The sequence below is a fragment of the Pristiophorus japonicus genome, chromosome 14 (assembly GCF_044704955.1).
Source record: "Pristiophorus japonicus isolate sPriJap1 chromosome 14, sPriJap1.hap1, whole genome shotgun sequence".
Classification (NCBI taxonomy): domain Eukaryota; kingdom Metazoa; phylum Chordata; class Chondrichthyes; family Pristiophoridae; genus Pristiophorus; species Pristiophorus japonicus.
Window position 1 is genome coordinate 160,537,753 of NC_091990.1, and position 17,033 is coordinate 160,554,785.

The 17,033-nt window shown below is 45.2% G+C and overlaps 1 pseudogene; it reads left to right on the forward strand.

The window, feature by feature from the left end:
* The first annotated feature begins 3,502 nt into the window (after positions 1–3,502).
* The window catches only part of LOC139280287 (ubiquitin-like FUBI-ribosomal protein eS30 fusion protein), a 29,635-nt pseudogene continuing 16,104 nt past the window's right edge, over positions 3,503–17,033 (forward strand).

The following is a 17,033-nucleotide window of genomic DNA, read 5'->3' on the forward strand; positions in this document are numbered from 1 at the left end:
TTTAATGTCTGATCCAAAATCCGAAAAAATACGAAAACCAGCATGGCCTCGGCCCCAAGGTTGCCGGATTCTGGACGCTGTACCTGTATTGGCAAGCAATTCAATCAGGCCCATCCTCCCCTCAACCATTGCCGATACGTGATCTACAAATACGAAATGAATGAAAACAAACAGGGCGTTTTATTTTCACCCCATGAACAATGAGGATACACAGATGGATTTTAGATAGCTATTAAAGACTCAGACTTACTTCAATGAGGTCGGCAATAAGTAATAACAATCCGTGTTGTACTTCTCAGCAAGTAACCATTGAAAGAGACGTCTGTGAAATTGAATTGCTTTTTGCTGCAGCCCTTTCCCACGCAGCTGTTGACTCATGTTAACTTTGAGTATGAGCATTTAACAATCACTGCCATTTTTATATGGAAATGCAACCAGCATCTGCACAAGAGAAAAACATTATTCTGTTCAAGATGCTGAGAATTAACACGTGGTCCCAGTAGCTGAAAAGACAGATTGTTTTTTACACAAGGAGAATCCTCATTATTGAAGAGAATCTTCTGTACCCCAAACACTATGGACTCAATTTTTCCCAATGATTTGCGCCGTTTTTTTGGCACGCGCCACTTTTTTTGGCCTGAGTTAAAAAATACAAGTTTCCCCAATCAATGTGCGCCAGCGTAACTCAGTTAATGACGATTTTTTTTAGGTTTTTTTTTCGTGTCATGGGGGCGTAACCTGCCACCCCCCACTATATGTGGCCAGTTAAGCAAGTTTGGCCAACTCCGATTCACTCCAATTCTTCTCAGGACGGCATATGTGGCCTCTGTAGAGAAACCTTCTGGTGCATTAAGAGAATCAGCGCAGGTAAGTAAATTTGCGCAGCAAATGCCCGGGCAGAGAGGTGAGAGAGAGTGGGAAAGAGCGGAGGGGGAGCCTTTCGGGTATAGTTAGGTGCGGGGATCGGGAGGGAGGAGGCCGTTCGGCCTGGGATAAATGCGGGGACCAGTACCGGGAGGCCATTTGGCCAGTGATCGGTGCGGGGACTGGCATCGGGAAGCCATTCGGCCTGGGATAGGTGTTGGGACCGTAAGGCCATTCGGCCAGGGATAGGAGCGGGAACTAGTACCGGCATCGGTGGGTGGAAAGAGATAGACTTTTGTCATTACACTTTAATAATTTAATGGAGGTAAGTTGCTGCAATGTGTAATGTGCTTCTGCAGGTTTCTGCGAGCTGGCTGCATGTTTCACTTTCCAGCCTCAGCCTGCATTGTGTCCCTGGTTACCGTGGCAACCCGATCTTTTTGGCACAGATCTTGGGCTCCACCTCCAAAGCTAAACGACAGGCTAGGTGGCGCCAAAATGAAGAATTCAAACGGGGAAACTTGGCTGATTTTTTTTGGCATACTTGGGCCCCAAAAAAACGGTTGGAACGCTGCAAGTATGCCAAAAAACAGTTTTGTTTGAAAATATATTATTTTAAATATGTAACAAGATAAAATGAGAGATATTTTTTATTCCTCAATTTAGGAAGAATTGATCAAAGAAGTTTGAACATTTTCTACCAATGTTCTCAATACTACCATAATACATGATACAGGTTGAACCTCTCTTATCCGGCACTCTCTTATCCGACACCACCCCTCGTCCGGCACCATTCCCGGCCGCCAGGTGGCGCATGCGCAGATGCATTTTTTTCATACTCACCAATATTCTCTGGTCTCTTGAAGACGGAGATTCCTTCCTCGGTCCGATTCTGAAGGCACTGATTGCCTAAGGGTGGGTATTCAAGTCGGGGGGGGGGGGAGCGGGAGGGGAAAGAGAGGCTCAACCCGTACCACTAATAATTATATTTTGAATTAAATTATAAATAAAAGCTGTATATGCAAAGCAATATAAACTACAGTAACACGATAAGCATATCTCTAGTTAAAGTTAATTGAATGGGTGGTCCAATGTATTGGTAATACAACACCATGTGCTACGGAGGGATAAAATACTTGTGATTTCCCACATAGCACATTCCAAATCCAATAGTCCATTTACATTCCTGGTTTGCCACAAACAGCTGCTCCATTGCTGGCAAGGATCCAGTAATCTAAATGAGGCAGCACACACAACTCTCACACACACGCACACACAGGCTCACGCACACACAGGTTCACGCTCACACACAGGCTCATGCTCACAATCAAAAGAGGTTATTTAGGTCCATAATTCCAACTTCAGCATGAAAGTAGAGGCAGCTGTATTTTCAGATTCAGCAGGTCAAGTTACTGGGGTATTCTGAACAGACCTCGTGAAGTTTTTGCTCTTGCTAACCCGGTCGTCCATCAAGGACGTTACTGTCCAGGGAAAGAGTCACTGTTTGCAGTTGTTTAATACCCCTTGAACGTTATGGAAAATTCACCGTAAACATACTAACACTACAGTGAATGTGCAATTCGTGCATACTTGGTGCAAAGCTGCCGTTTGGAGTTTAGCAATCTGGCTCAGATCCTTCGTCATACTGAGGAAAGGAAGGACCATTCGTAAAAACATATGAATAAGGAGCAGGAGTAGGCCACTCGCCCCTTCAAACCTGCTCAGCTATTTAATAAGATGATGGCTGATCATCTACCTCAACTCCACCTTCCCGCACTATCCCCATATCCCTTGGTTCCCTTAGTATTCAAAAATCTATTCCTCTCTATCTTGAATACACTCAATGACTGAGCATCTACAGCTCTCTGGGGTGGAGAATTCCAAAGATTCACCACCCTCTGAGTGAAGATGTTTCTCCTCATCTCAGTCCTAAATGGCCAACCCCTTATTCTGATGCTGTGACCCCTAGTTCTAGACTCCCAACCAGAGGAAACATCCTCCCATCAACTACCCTTTGAAACATATAAAATTCTTAATGAGATCACCTCTCATTCTTCTAAACTCTAGGGAATGTAGGTCTCGTCTACTCAATCTCTCCTCATAGGACAATCCCCTCATCCCAAGAAGTCGAGTGAATCATCGTTGCACTCCCTTCCAAGGCAAGTATATGATTCATCAGTATATCAGGTCCTCAGTGCTGCAAACAAGTCTCTGGCCTGTACAGGAGGGGTGCTAGCCTAGCCCACCCTACAGCCAAATCCCAAAATGGTTGAACCAACAGACTGCATTTTTGCTACTGCTGTGAGTTTGGGTTGGAGACAGCAAGTGAAATTCCAGTTCCAGTTGAAGCCATCTTTGTTAACAGAATTGAGTTATGGACCCGGAGTTTCCGCGATCGTGAATCCTGCCAAAATTTACGTCTGTTTCCACAATGTTTTAGCTGACGGGAACTTATGCCCATGTTTCCTGCTTGGTTACCTGCGTCAGCACTTAAAAACCAGTATGAAACAAATTCAACTGCAGCATCACCAATAGGGGCCCGAGGAAATTTGTGCGGAACACTATAAAGGCATACATTTCTCTGTGTCGATACGTCGCTGGTCGTCGTTGTCGAGCCGGGCCGACCTTAGGAACCACCATGTAGCTGTTTCTACGCACTCAAAATACCCACACACTTGATGTGACTGGGGAAGAGATAGTTAGGGAACTTAAGGCCCATGGTGAATCCCTGGAAGGAGTTTCTGCTGTTGACCAAGTAATCCTTTTGGCTGGCACTCCCTTAGATGATGATGCCATCATTGACCAATGTGGTATCACTGAGCACTGCACTCTGGAAGTAGTTGCTCAATTATTGGGTGGTAAGGTGCATGGATCCTTTGCTCGAGCTGGAAAAGTAAAAGGTCAGACTCCAAAGGTGGCAAAGCAAGAGAAGAGGAAGAAGAAGACTGGGCGTGCAAAGAGGCGCATGCAGTATAATCGGCGTTTTGTAAATGTTGTGCCATACTTTGGCAAGAGGAACGGGCCAAATTCAAACTTTCAAGTTTGTTTTGAGTTGGTTTCTGTCATTCAAAAACTGACTTGTTTTGAGTCAATAATGAATTGAGATCTGCGCTTCAGTTTTGTTTGCCTCTTACTGGAACTATTTTAGAAATCAAGTGATTGGCTTGCATGATTAGTCATTTAAATTCTGTAATGTGGCAATAAAAATACTTCTCATTTGGAAAAAAAAGGTATGCAACATATGCCATTCGTCACAGTAAGGGTTGGGAGTTGAAGCTAAGTGTCAGACTGCTTCTCTCCAATATAAATATATATATGTATATATATTTATTTATTCAGTTTGTCTCCAGTGTCTCAACAGAATTTCCAGTTTCACTGAGAGATTTCCACCGAGCAGAGCACGGTTCCTTGACAGATATATCCAGACTGAGTCCGTCCCACAAGGTGAAATTGTGAAGTATGCGGCAAGCCACAATTATTCTTCCCACCGTCTCTTTGGAGCACACTGCAGGAAAGATTAGGAAATTCACTCATCTCACAATGTTCCCCCTTCCTCTTTCGCATGGTGGTAGCAAACCAAATCAAATGTCAATATCCAAATTGGATATCCAGGCCAAAGCTACCGGTGTAACAGCCTGTGTATATCCTGTAGGCTGCCTGCAAATTTCCTCTGAGGGCAGTGCTCCAGGGTCTGATTAGGAGCTCCACAGTCACCTGATGGGGATGCTATAATCTTCCACCTATGGAGAAGGTGGCAGCATCTACCATGACCAGTTCTGAGGCGGTTGACGGTTGTCCACTGTTTGTAGGGAAGGTAGGGATTGCTACCAGTGCCACGTGCTAGTCAGAGTAGGAATCGCAGGATAGCACAGATGAATACGTGGCTTGAGCAGTGGTGCAGCAGGGAGGGATTCAAATTCCTGGGGCATTGGAACCGGTTCTGGGGGAGGTGGGACCAGTACAAACCGGATGGTCTGCACCTGGGCAGGACCAGAACCAATGTCCTAGGGGGAGTGTTTGCTAGTGCTGTTGGGGAGGAGTTAAAGTAATATGGCAGGGGGATGGGAACCAATGCAGGGAGACAGAGGGAAACAAAAAGGAGACAAAAGCAAAAGACAGAAAGGAGATGAGGAAACGTGGAGGGCAGAGAAACACAAGGCAAAGAACAAAAAGGGCCACTGTACAGCAAAATTCTAAAAGGACAAAGGGTGTTAAAAAAACAAGCCTGAAGGCTTTGTGTCTTAATGCAAGGAGTATCCGTAATAAAGTGAATGAATTAACTATGCAAATAGATGTTAACAAATATGATGTGATTGGGATTACAGAGACGTGGCTCCAGGATGATCAGGGCTGGGAACTCAACATCCAGGGGTATTCAACATTCAGGAAGGATAGAATAAAAGGAAAAGGAGGTGGGGTAGCATTGCTGGTTAAAGAGGAGATTAATGCAATAGTTAGGAAGGACATTAGCTTGGATGATGTGGAATCTATATGGGTAGAGCTGCAGAACACCAAAGGGCAAAAAACGTTAGTGGGAGTTGTGTACAGACCTCCAAACAGTAGTAGTGATGTTGGGGAGGGCATCAAACAGGAAATTAGGGGTGCATGCAATAAAGGTGCAGCAGTTATAATGGGTGACTTTAATATGCACATAGATTGGGCTAACCAAACTGGAAGCAATACGGTGGAGGAGGATTTCCTGGAGTGCATAAGGGATGGTTTTCGAGACCAATATGTCGAGGAGCCAATTAGGGGGGAGGCCATCTTAGACTGGGTGTTGTGTAATGAGAGAGGATTAATTAGCAATCTCGTTGTGCGAGGCCCCTTGGGGAAGAGTGACCATAATATGGTGGAATTCTGCATTAGGATGGAGAATGAAACAGTTAATTCAGAGACCATGGTCCAGAACTTAAAGAAGGCTAACTTTGAAGGTATGAGGCGTGAATTGGCTAGGATAGATTGGCGAATGATACTTAAGGGGTTGACTGTAGATGGGCAATGGCAGACATTTAGAGACCGCATGGATGAACTACAACAATTGTACATTCCTGTCTGGCGTAAAAATAAAAAAGGGAAGGTGGCTCAACCGTGGCTATCAAGGGAAATCAGGGATAGTATTAAAGCCAAGGAAGTGACATACAAATTGGCCAGAAATAGCAGCGAACCTGGGGACTGGGAGAAATTTAGAACTCAGCAGAGGAGGACAAAGGGTTTGATTAGGGCAGGGAAAATGGAGTACGAGAAGAAGCTTGCAGGGAACATTAAGACGGATTGCAAAAGTTTCTATAGGTATGTAAAGAGAAAAAGGTTGGTGAAGACAAACGTAGGTCCCCTGCAGTCAGAATCAGGGGAAGTCATAACGGGGAACAAAGAAATGGCAGACCAATTGAACAAATACTTTGGTTCGGTATTCACTAAGGAGGACACAAACAACCTTCCGGATATAAAAGGGATCAGAGGGTCTAGTAAGGAGGAGGAACTGAGGGAAATCCTTATTAGTCGAGAAATTGTGTTGGGGAAATTGATGGGATTGAAGGCCGATAAATCCCCAGGGCCTGATGGACTGCATCCCAGAGTACTTAAGGAGGTGGCCTTGGAAATAGCGGATGCATTGACAGTCATTTTCCAACATTCCATTGACTCTGGATCAGTTCCTATCGAGTGGAGGGTAGCCAATGTAACCCCACTTTTTAAAAAAGGAGGGAGAGAGAAAACAGGGAATTATAGACCGGTCAGCCTGACATCGGTAGTGGGTAAAATGATGGAATCAATGATTAAGGATGTCATAGCAGCGCATTTGGAAAGAGGTGACATGATAGGTCCAAGTCAGCATGGATTTGTGAAAGAGAAATCATGCTTGACAAATCTTATGGAATTTTTTGAGGATGTTTCCAGTAGAGTGGACAAGGGAGAACCAGTTGATGTGGTATATTTGGACTTTCAGAAGGCTTTCGACAAGGTCCCACACAAGAGATTAATGTGCAAAGTTAAAGCACATGGGATTGGGGGTAGTGTGCTGACATGGATTGAGAACTGGTTGGCAGACAGAAAGCAAAGAGTAGGAGTAAATGGGTACTTTTCAGAATGGCAGGCAATGACTAGTGGGGTACCGCAAGGTTCTGTGCTGGGGCCCCAGCTGTTTACACTGTACATTAATGATTTAGACGAGGGGATTAAATGTAGTATCTCCAAATTTGCAGATGACACTAAGTTAGGTGGCAGTGTGAGCTGCGAGGAGGATGCTTTGAGGTTGCAGAGTGACTTGGATAGGTTAGGTGAGTGGGCAAATGCATGGCAGATGAAGTATAATGTGGATAAATGTGAGGTTATCCACTTTGGTGGTAAAAACAGAGAGACAGACTATTATCTGAATGGTGACAGATTAGGAAAAGGGGAGGTGCAACGAGACCTGGGTGTCATGGTACATCAGTCATTGAAGGTTGGCATGCAGGTACAGCAGGCGGTTAAGAAAGCAAATGGCATGTTGGCCTTCATAGCGAGGGGATTTGGGTACAGGGGCAGGGAGGTGTTGCTACAGTTGTACAGGGCCTTGGTGAGGCCACATCTGGAGTATTGTGTACAGTTTTGGTCTCTTAACTTGAGGAAGGACATTCTTGCTATTGAGGGAGTGCAGCGAAGGTGCACCAGACTGATTCCCGGGATGGCGGGACTGACCTATCAAGAAAGACTGGATCAACTGGGCTTGTATTCACTGGAGTTCAGAAGAATGAGAGGGGACGTCATAGAAACGTTTAAAATTCTGATGGGTTCAGATAGGTTAGATGCAGGAAGAATGTTCCCAATGTTGGGGAAGTCCAGAACCAGGGGTCACAGTCTAAGGATAAGGGGTAAGCCATTTAGGACCGAGATGAGGAGAAACTTCTTCACCCAGAGAGTGGTGAACCTGTGGAATTCTCTACCACAGAAAGTTGTTGAGGCCAATTCACTAAATATATTCAAAAAGGAGTTAGATGAAGTCCTTACTACTAGGGGGATCAAGGGGTATGGCGAGAAAGCAGGAATGGGGTACTGAAGTTGCATGTTCAGCCATGAACTCATTGAATGGTGGTGCAGGCTCGAAGGGCCGAATGGCCTACTCCTGCACCTATTTTCTATGTTTCTATGTTTCTATGTTTCTAAGGTTTGATCCACCAGGTTGTACTGTGGGGCCCTCTGATAAGGAATCCGTTTCGTATTCGCAGTTCTTGCAAGCAATACCCTCCCTGCGCAGCACTGCTGTCTGCCGGTCCTAGGGTGCGCGGGACCAGCTTTTCAAATGTGCAATTTTGCGCATGCACGAAACTTTGAATAGGCTGTGCAACCCATTAAAGGGACCACACACCCAGAAAGAATTAGAGGGAACACTGCCATAGCAATGTTGCAGCGTAAAACCAGCATAAATTAGTTACGCTCAAGTTTCCTCACTAAAAATCGGCACAATACCGCTTTTGCGCTGTAATTGGGTCGAAAACAATGAGGAAATTACAGACCATTTATACTTCTGGGTTGCCGCCGACAGCACTCCTGCTGTTGGATGCAATCCTCAGGTATAATACAAAGGCATTTAAATGGATCCAGCTTCTGTCAAAACTGCATTGAAACATAAATACGGCAGTTCTCATGTCACCATAATGGGCAGCGAGTATTGCTAACCTATAAGTTGTAGAGTAGAGCACAAGTACATCCCCACAGAAGAAAGTCACTCCAGGATGTTCCTGTACATCACCTTGAGCCTAGAGACAGGCAGCTCCTTCCCCTTGACAGGCAATGCTGTGTGACACAGAAACAAGAAAGGCCCCCTGTTACAATTTCCTCAGCTCAGCTCAAATTGTTGGCGTTCAACAACCCAATAGTACTTTTAACGCCCTCTTAACAGTTCTTTTGAAGTGGCTCTGCTGCAGACTTAGCAGCATCGTTCCAGGACTGGCCAGGAATCAACAGCATTCAAGCAGCTGGGCACCTTGTGGTTCCCCGTCTTGTAACCGATTTGAAAACTGACAACATTAATTTAACTGAAGCAAACAAAACAGTGTACAGCAGCCGTGGGATTAAAAGTAGCAGAAGCCTCATAGTTTGGAGTCAAACGTGCAAATGCAACTCGAGATAAACCAGGAACTGAATGAAATAAATACTAAGTCAAGCTTAGGGATAAATATTGGCCAAGTGTCCTGAAAATATTTATCTCTCAATCAACATAACAAAAACAGAGTATCTGGTCATTATCACATTACTGTTTGAGGGAGCTTGCTATGTGCAAATTGGCTGCTGCATTTACATTACAATAGTGACTGCACTTCAAAAGTACTTCTTTGGCTGCAAAGCGATTTGGGATGTCCAGTGGTCGTGAAAGTGGGTATATAAATGCAAGTCTTTCTTTTTTCTGGTCGAGTCCTGAAGGACATAGCTGACAGACTAGGCAGGTGGTGAGAGAACCAACATGAGGGAAAAACCTACTTGAGCTCGTCCTCACCAATCTACCTATTGCAGATGCATCTGTACATGACAGCATTGGTAGCAGAGACCACCGCACTGTAAAAATAAAAAAGGGAAGGTGGCTCAACCGTGGCTATCAAGGGAAATCAGGGATAGCATTAAAGCCAAGGAAGTGGCATACAAATTGGCCAGAAATAGCAGCGAACCCGGGGACTGGGAGAAATTTAGAACTCAGCAGAGGAGGACAAAGGGTTTGATTAGGGCAGGGAAAATGGAGTACGAGAAGAAGCTTGCAGGGAACATTAAGACGGATTGCAAAAGTTTCTATAGATATGTAAAGAGAAAAAGGTTAGTAAAGACAAACGTAGGTCCCCTGCAGTCAGAATCAGGGGAAGTCATAACAGGGAACAAAGAAATGGCGGACCAATTGAACAAGTACTTTGGTTCGGTATTCACTGAGGAGGACACAAACAACCTTCCGGATATAAAAGGGGTCAGAGGGTCTAGTAAGGAGGAGGAACTGAGGGAAATCCTTATTAGTCGGGAAATTGTGTTGGGGAAATTGATGGGATTGAAGGCCGATAAATCCCCAGGGCCTGATGGACTGCATCCCAGAGTACTTAAGGAGGTGGCCTTGGAAATAGTGGATGCATTGACAGTCATTTTCCAACATTCCATTGACTCTGGATCAGTTCCTATCGAGTGGAGGGTAGCCAATGTAACCTCACTTTTTAAAAAAGGAGGGAGAGAGAAAACAGGGAATTACAGACCGGTCAGCCTGACATCGGTAGTGGGTAAAATGATAGAATCAATTATTAAGGATGTCATAGCAGTGTATTTGGAAAGAGGTAATATGATAGGTCCAAGTCAGCATGGATTTGTGAAAGGGAAATCATGCTTGACAAATCTTCTGGAATTTTTTGAGGATGTTTCCAGTAGAGTGGACAAGGGAGAACCAGTTGATGTGGTATATTTGGACTTTCAGAAGGCTTTCGACAAGGTCCCACACAAGAGATTAATGTGCAAAGTTAAAGCACATGGGATTGGGGGTAGTGTGCTGACATGGATTGAGAACTGGTTGTCAGACAGGAAGCAAAGAGTAGGAGTAAATGGGGACTTTTCAGAATGGCAGGCAGTGACTAGTGGGGTACCGCAAGGTTCTGTGCTGGGACCCCAGCTGTTTACACTGTACATTAATGATTTAGACGAGGGGATTAAATGTAGTATCTCCAAATTTGCGGATGACACTAAGTTGGGTGGCAGTGTGAGCTGCAAGGAGGATTCTATGAGGCTGCAGAGCGACTTGGATAGGTTAGGTGAGTGGGCAAATGCATGGCAGATGAAGTATAATGTGGATAAATGTGAGGTTATCCACTTTGGTGGTAAAAACAGAGAGACAGACTATTATCTGAATGGTGACAGATTAGGAAAAGGGGAGGTGCAAAGAGACCTGGGTGTCATGGTACATCAGTCATTGAAGGTTGGCATGCAGGTACAGCAGGCGGTTAAGAAAGCAAATGGCATGTTGGCCTTCATAGCGAGGGGATTTGAGTACAAGGGCAGGGAGGTGTTGCTACAATTGTACAGGGCCTTGGTGAGGCCACACCTGGAGTATTGTGTACAGTTTTGGTCTCCTAACCTGAGGAAGGACATTCTTGCTATTGAGGGAGTGCAGCGAAGGTTCACCAGACTGATTCCCGGGATGGCGGGACTGACCTACCAAGAAAGACTGGATCAACTGGGCTTGTATTCACTGGAGTTCAGAAGAATGAGAGGGGACCTCATAGAAACGTTTAAAATTCTGACGGGGTTAGACAGGTTAGATGCAGGAAGAATGTTCCCAATGTTGGGGAAGTCCAGAACCAGGGGACACAGTCTAAGGATAAGGGGGAAGCCATTTAGGACCGAGATGAGGAGGAATTTCTTCACCCAGAGAGTGGTGAACCTGTGGAATTCTCTACCACAGAAAGTTGTTGAGGCCAATTCACTAAATATATTCAAAAAGGAGTTAGATGAAGTCCTTACTACTAGGGGAATCAAGGGATATGGCGAGAAAGCAGGAATGGGGTACTGAAGTTGCATGTTCAGCCATGAACTCATTGAATGGCGGTGCAGGCTAGAAGGGCCGAATGGCCTACTCCTGCACCTATTTTCTATGTTTCTATGTTTCTATGTCCTTGTGGAGACGAAATCTCGTCTTTACACTGAGGACACCCTCCACTGTGCTAAATGGGATAGATTCAGAACAAATCTAGCAACTCAAAACTGGGCATGAGGCTGAATTGTGTTCCACCACAATCAGTAATCTCATGGCCCAGCATATCCCTCCCTCTACCATTACCACCAAGGCATGAGATCAACCCTTGTTCAATGAGGAATGTAGAAGCACCAGGAGAAGCACCAGATATATCTAAAAATGAGGTGCCAACCTGGGGAAGCTGCAACACAGGACTACATGCATGCTAAATAACGGAGCAGCATGCTATAGACAGAGCTAAGCGATCCCACAATCAATGAATCAGATCAAAGCTCTGCAGCCCTGCCACATCCAGTCGTGAATGGTGGTGGACCATTAAACAACTAACGGGAGGAGGGGGCTCCATGAATATTCCCATCCTCAATGATGGCGGAGCCCAGTACGTGAGTCCAAAGGACAAGGTTGAAGCGTTTGCAACCATCTTCAGCCAGAAGTGCCAAGTTGATGATCCATAGTAGCCTCCACCCGAGGTCCCCACCATCACAGAAGCCAGTCTTCAGCCAATTCAATTTACTCCATGTGATATCAACAAACAAAGGCTATGGGCTCCGACAACATACCAGGTGTTGTGCTGAAGACTTGTGCTCCAGAACTAGCTGTGCCTCTAGCCAAACTGTTCCAGTACAGCTACAATACTGGCATTTATCCGACAATGTGGACAACTGCCTGGGTATGTCCTATCCACAAAAAGCAGGACAAATCCAATCCGACCAATTACCGCCCCATCAGTCTACTCTCAATCATCAGCAAAGTGATGGAAGTACCATCAGTGCCATCAAAGGCACTTACTCACCAATTAACTGGCTCACTGATGCTCAGTTTGGCTTCTGCCAGGACTACTTTGTTCCAGACCTCATTACAGCCTTGGTCCAAACATGGACACAACAGCTGAATTCCAGAGGTGAGGCGAGAGTGACTGCCCTTGACATCAAGGCAGTATTTGACCAAGTGTGGCATAAGGGAGCCCTAGTAAAATTGAAGTCAATGGGAATCAGGGGAAAACTCTCCACTGGTTGGAGCCAAACCTAGCACAAAGGAAGATGGTTGTAGTGATTGGATGTCAATCATCACAGCCCCCTGTACATTGCTGCAGGAGTTCCTTAGGGCAGTGTCCTAGGCCCAATCATCTTCAACTGGTTCTCAATGACCTTCCCTCCATCATAAGGTCAGAAGAGGGGATGTTTGCTGATGATCGCACAGTATTCAGTTCCATTTGCAAATCCTCAGATAATGAAGCAGTCCATGCTCACATGCAGCAAGACCTGGATGACATTCAGGCTTGGGTTGATAAATGGCAAGTAACATTCACGCTATACAAATGCCAGACAGTGACTATTTCCAACAAGCGAGAGTCTAATCATCGGTCCTCGACATTCAATGGCATTACCATCGCCGAATCCCCCACCATCAACATCCTGTGGGTCACAATTGACCAGAAACTTAACTGGACCATCAACATAAATACTGTAGCTACAAGAGCAGGTCAAAGGCTGGGTATTCTGCGGCAAGTGTCTCACCTCCTGACTCCAAAAATCTTCCCACCATCTACAAGGCACAAGTCAGGAGTGTGATGGAATACTCTCTACTTGCCTGGATGAGTGCAGCTCCGACAACATTCAAGAAGCTCGACACCATCCAGGACAAAGCACTCCACTTGATTGGCACCCCATCCATCACCTTAAACATTCACTCCCGCCACCACTTGCGCACCGTGGCTGCAGTGTGTACCATCTACAAGATGCACTGCAACAACTCGCCAAGGCTTCTTCGGCAGCGCTTCCCAAACCCGCGACATCTATCATCTAGAAGGATAAGGGCAGCAGGCACATGGGAATATCATCATCGGCAAGTTCCCCTCCAAGTCACACACCATCCTGACTTGGAATTTTATCGCCGTTCCTTCATTGTCGCTGGGTCAAAATCCTGGAACTCCCTTCCTAACAGCACTGTGGGGGTACCTTCACACACGGACTGCAGTGAGTGGTTCAAGAAGGCAGCTCACCAACACTTTCTCAAGGGCAATTAGGGATGGGCAATAAATGCTGGCTTTGCCTATGATGCCCACATCCCAGGAACAAATTATTTTAGAAAAGTGTTACGGTGGAAGGGCAGGGAGAGAGAGAAAAAGAAGCTCTGTTCTGTTTCTCTTATCTCATCAACCCCAAAATTTGCTGTCAGTACACTCTTCAGATGGGTTACTTATTCATAGGTCCATAGATTTTGCAGCTTTGCACAAACTACTGACTTGTCACATCATGTTTGATTTAAAAAAGAATATTGACAAATAGGTAGTACAGACTGCTGGATCAATGCTACAGCATTTGATGACTTTGTTACTAGGATGTTGACCTAAATGTCAGTTGTATACGGTTAGCCAAGGCAGAGTCATTTATTCCAGTTTGCACTGGCAAAGGTGTGATAAGCTGTTAAAAAAAATCATTTGCATTCAGTGAATGGAACCTGATAAACACTGGGCTGTCGCCGGCTGACAGAAGGCAAATAAGAAAGATTACACCATGCTTAAAAGCCCAGTATCATTATGAATTTTCATTCTGCAGAATGAAAATATTGAGGCAGAAACATCATTGGGGCAGGTCAGCATTGTGCTGCTGTCTGCACAAGTGCAGTTGAGAGGGAAGAGGTACAATTGAACATAGGAACAGCAGTAGGCCATTTAGCCCCTTGAGTCTGATCCGCCATTCAATGAGATCATGGTTGATCTGTGATTTAACACCATATTTAGCTCATATCCCTTAATGCCTTTGGCTAACAAAAATCCATCAATCTCAGATTTTAAATCAACAACTGATCGAGCATCAATTGTCGTTTGCTGAAAAGAGTCCAAACTTCTGCCACCCTTTGTGCGTAGAAGTGTTTCCGAATTTCACTCCTAAAAAGCCTGGCTCTAATTTTTAGACTACGTCCCTTATTCCTAGAATCTCCAACCAGCAGAAATAGTTTCTCTCTATCTACCCTATCTGTTCCCCTTAATATCGTGAAAACTTTGATCAATTCACCCATTAACCGTCCAAATTCTAAGGAATATAGCCCTAGAAACAAAACTTATTTCAGGTAGTGACTTTAGCAGTAAAAATTAAAATGGCATTTGTTTATTGTGTTTAAAATCCTTTTTAAAAAAGTCAGTTTATTACCATCATACCCTCCACATCACTTTGGTTTTTCAACACAGGTGCTTCAGTTGATCTAAGCAGAGACACAGTTTCCCAATTTGGTGCTAAAATTGACTACTCACACATTTCTCCAATGGTTCAGCTGGAAAGAGCAGGCAGTTGCTGAACTGTATAGAACAGCAAAAGACCTATGTTTGATCCCGAGTCCGTTATGAGTAGTCTGACCTCAGCTGCAGAGCAATAAACTACAAATAGCCTAGTTACGGAAGGGGGAAAAAATAGCCAGGGTTCTTCACTCCTAATTACTATCCAGTAACTACTGCTAGAGCAAGTTTATGAATGTTAGGTTGGGAGATTAAGTCAAATAACGTTTAGGCTCATACATGAATAATGGTCACTCAGGCAAAGTAGCAGAAGCGACAAGCACACTTACGAAAATGTGTACTAGCCAGAACTCAATATCCTCGGGAACGGAGATAGGGACTGGAAGAGATTGACAGCAAAAGCACGTGGAAATATAAATTTAAAACTTCTGTAAATATTTGCAGGATGGAAAAAAAGTTTCATTTTTGAAGTTAAGTTTTTAAAAATGTACCATGCATATCATCATCATCGGCAGTCCCTAGAAATCGAGGAAGACTTGCTTCCACTCTAAAAGTGAGTTCTTAGGTGACTGAACAGTCCAATATGGGAATTACAGTCTCTGTCACAGGTGGGACAGACAGTCATTGAAGGAAAGGGTGGGTGGGACTGGTTTGCTGCACACTTCTTCTGCTGCCTGCGCTTGTTTTCTGCATGCTCACGGTGATGAGACTCGAGGTGCCCAGCGCCCTCCCGGATGCTCTTCCTCCACTTAGGGTGGTCTTGGCCAGGGACTCCCAGGTGCCGGTGGGGATGTTGCATTTTATCAAGGAGGCTTTGAGTGTGTCCTTGAAACGTTTCCTCTGCCCACTTGGGGCTCGCTTGCCGTGTAGTAGTTCCGATTAGAGCGCTTGCTTTGGGAGTCTTGTGTCAGGCATGCGAACAATGTGGCCCACCCAACGGAGCTGGTCGAGTGTGGTCAGTGCTTCGATGCTGGGGATGTTGGCCTGATCGAAGACGTTAACGTTGGCGCGTCTGTCCTCCCAGGGGATTTGTAGGATCTTGCGGAGACATCGTTGGTGGTATTTCTCCAGCAATTTAAGATGTCTACTGTGTATGGTCCATGTCTCTGAGCCATACAGGAGGGCGGGTATCACGACAGCCCTGTAGACTATAAGCTTGGTGCCAGATTTGAGGGCCTGACCTTCGAACAATCCCTTCCTCAGGCGGCCAAAGGCTGCACTGGCGCACTGGAGGCGCACCTTCTTATCTGTCCTTGCTGATAATAGGCTCTCGAGGTATGGAAAGTGGTCCACGTTGTCCAGGGCTGTGCTGTGGATCTTCATGACTAGGGGGGCAGTGCTGTGTGGCAGGGTCAGGTTGGTGGAGGACCTTTGTCTTACGGATGTTTAGTGTTAAGGCCCATGCTTTCATACGCCTCAATGAAGATGTTTACTGCATAGCAGGTAGATAAAAGCATTGTGTGTTGTGACAAATATACAAAGAAAATAGCAAGTTTCATTGTTGATCTTTTGGGGATTTTGGCTGTTGCAGAATTGGCCTTAGTATCATCAGGCAAATGGAAGGGAGTGGAAATGATTGCTATACATAGTCCCTCTGCTGGAAAGTGTGCATGACTGGATTTTGAAGAGGGCGTCCAATGGCCTATAGAGAAAGTCAACTTGCAAATCACATTAACTTTTATTGTGAAACCTAGATGAAGGGTAAAAGCACCTAGGTTAAACAAAAGCTGAAAATAAGCCATGGGAAATCAAGTCGTAATGATTAGGTGAAATCAAGCTTGGGGGATAGGTTTTAAAGCCTGCAGATTGTTGGAAAAAGCAGATATAACAGGGAATTATTTTTTAAAAAGCAGAGAGCAGCGAGAACAGCAAAAAAAAATCAATGCGTGACATCACAGGACAGCAGGTAGGTGATTGGTTGGTGCCTTATCTTCTCTGTAAGTTAGGGCAGAGGGGTATACTAAAAACTTCAGCTAATAATCTAATAAATAGAGGCATGGCAGGGCAGCTCTGTCCTGTGGAATGCACATCCTGTGCCATGTGGGAAGTCCTGGATGCTTCTTGTGGCTTGGACGAGTGTGGCCTGGATGACCACGTCTGCAGGAAGTGTCGCCAGCTAGACCAGCTCGATCTCCAGGTTTCGGAGCTGGAGAGGCGGCTGGCGTCACTGCAATGCATCTGCGAGGCTGAGAGCTTTGTGGAAAGCACGTTTCAGGAAGTGGTCACCCCACAGCTTGAGTGTGC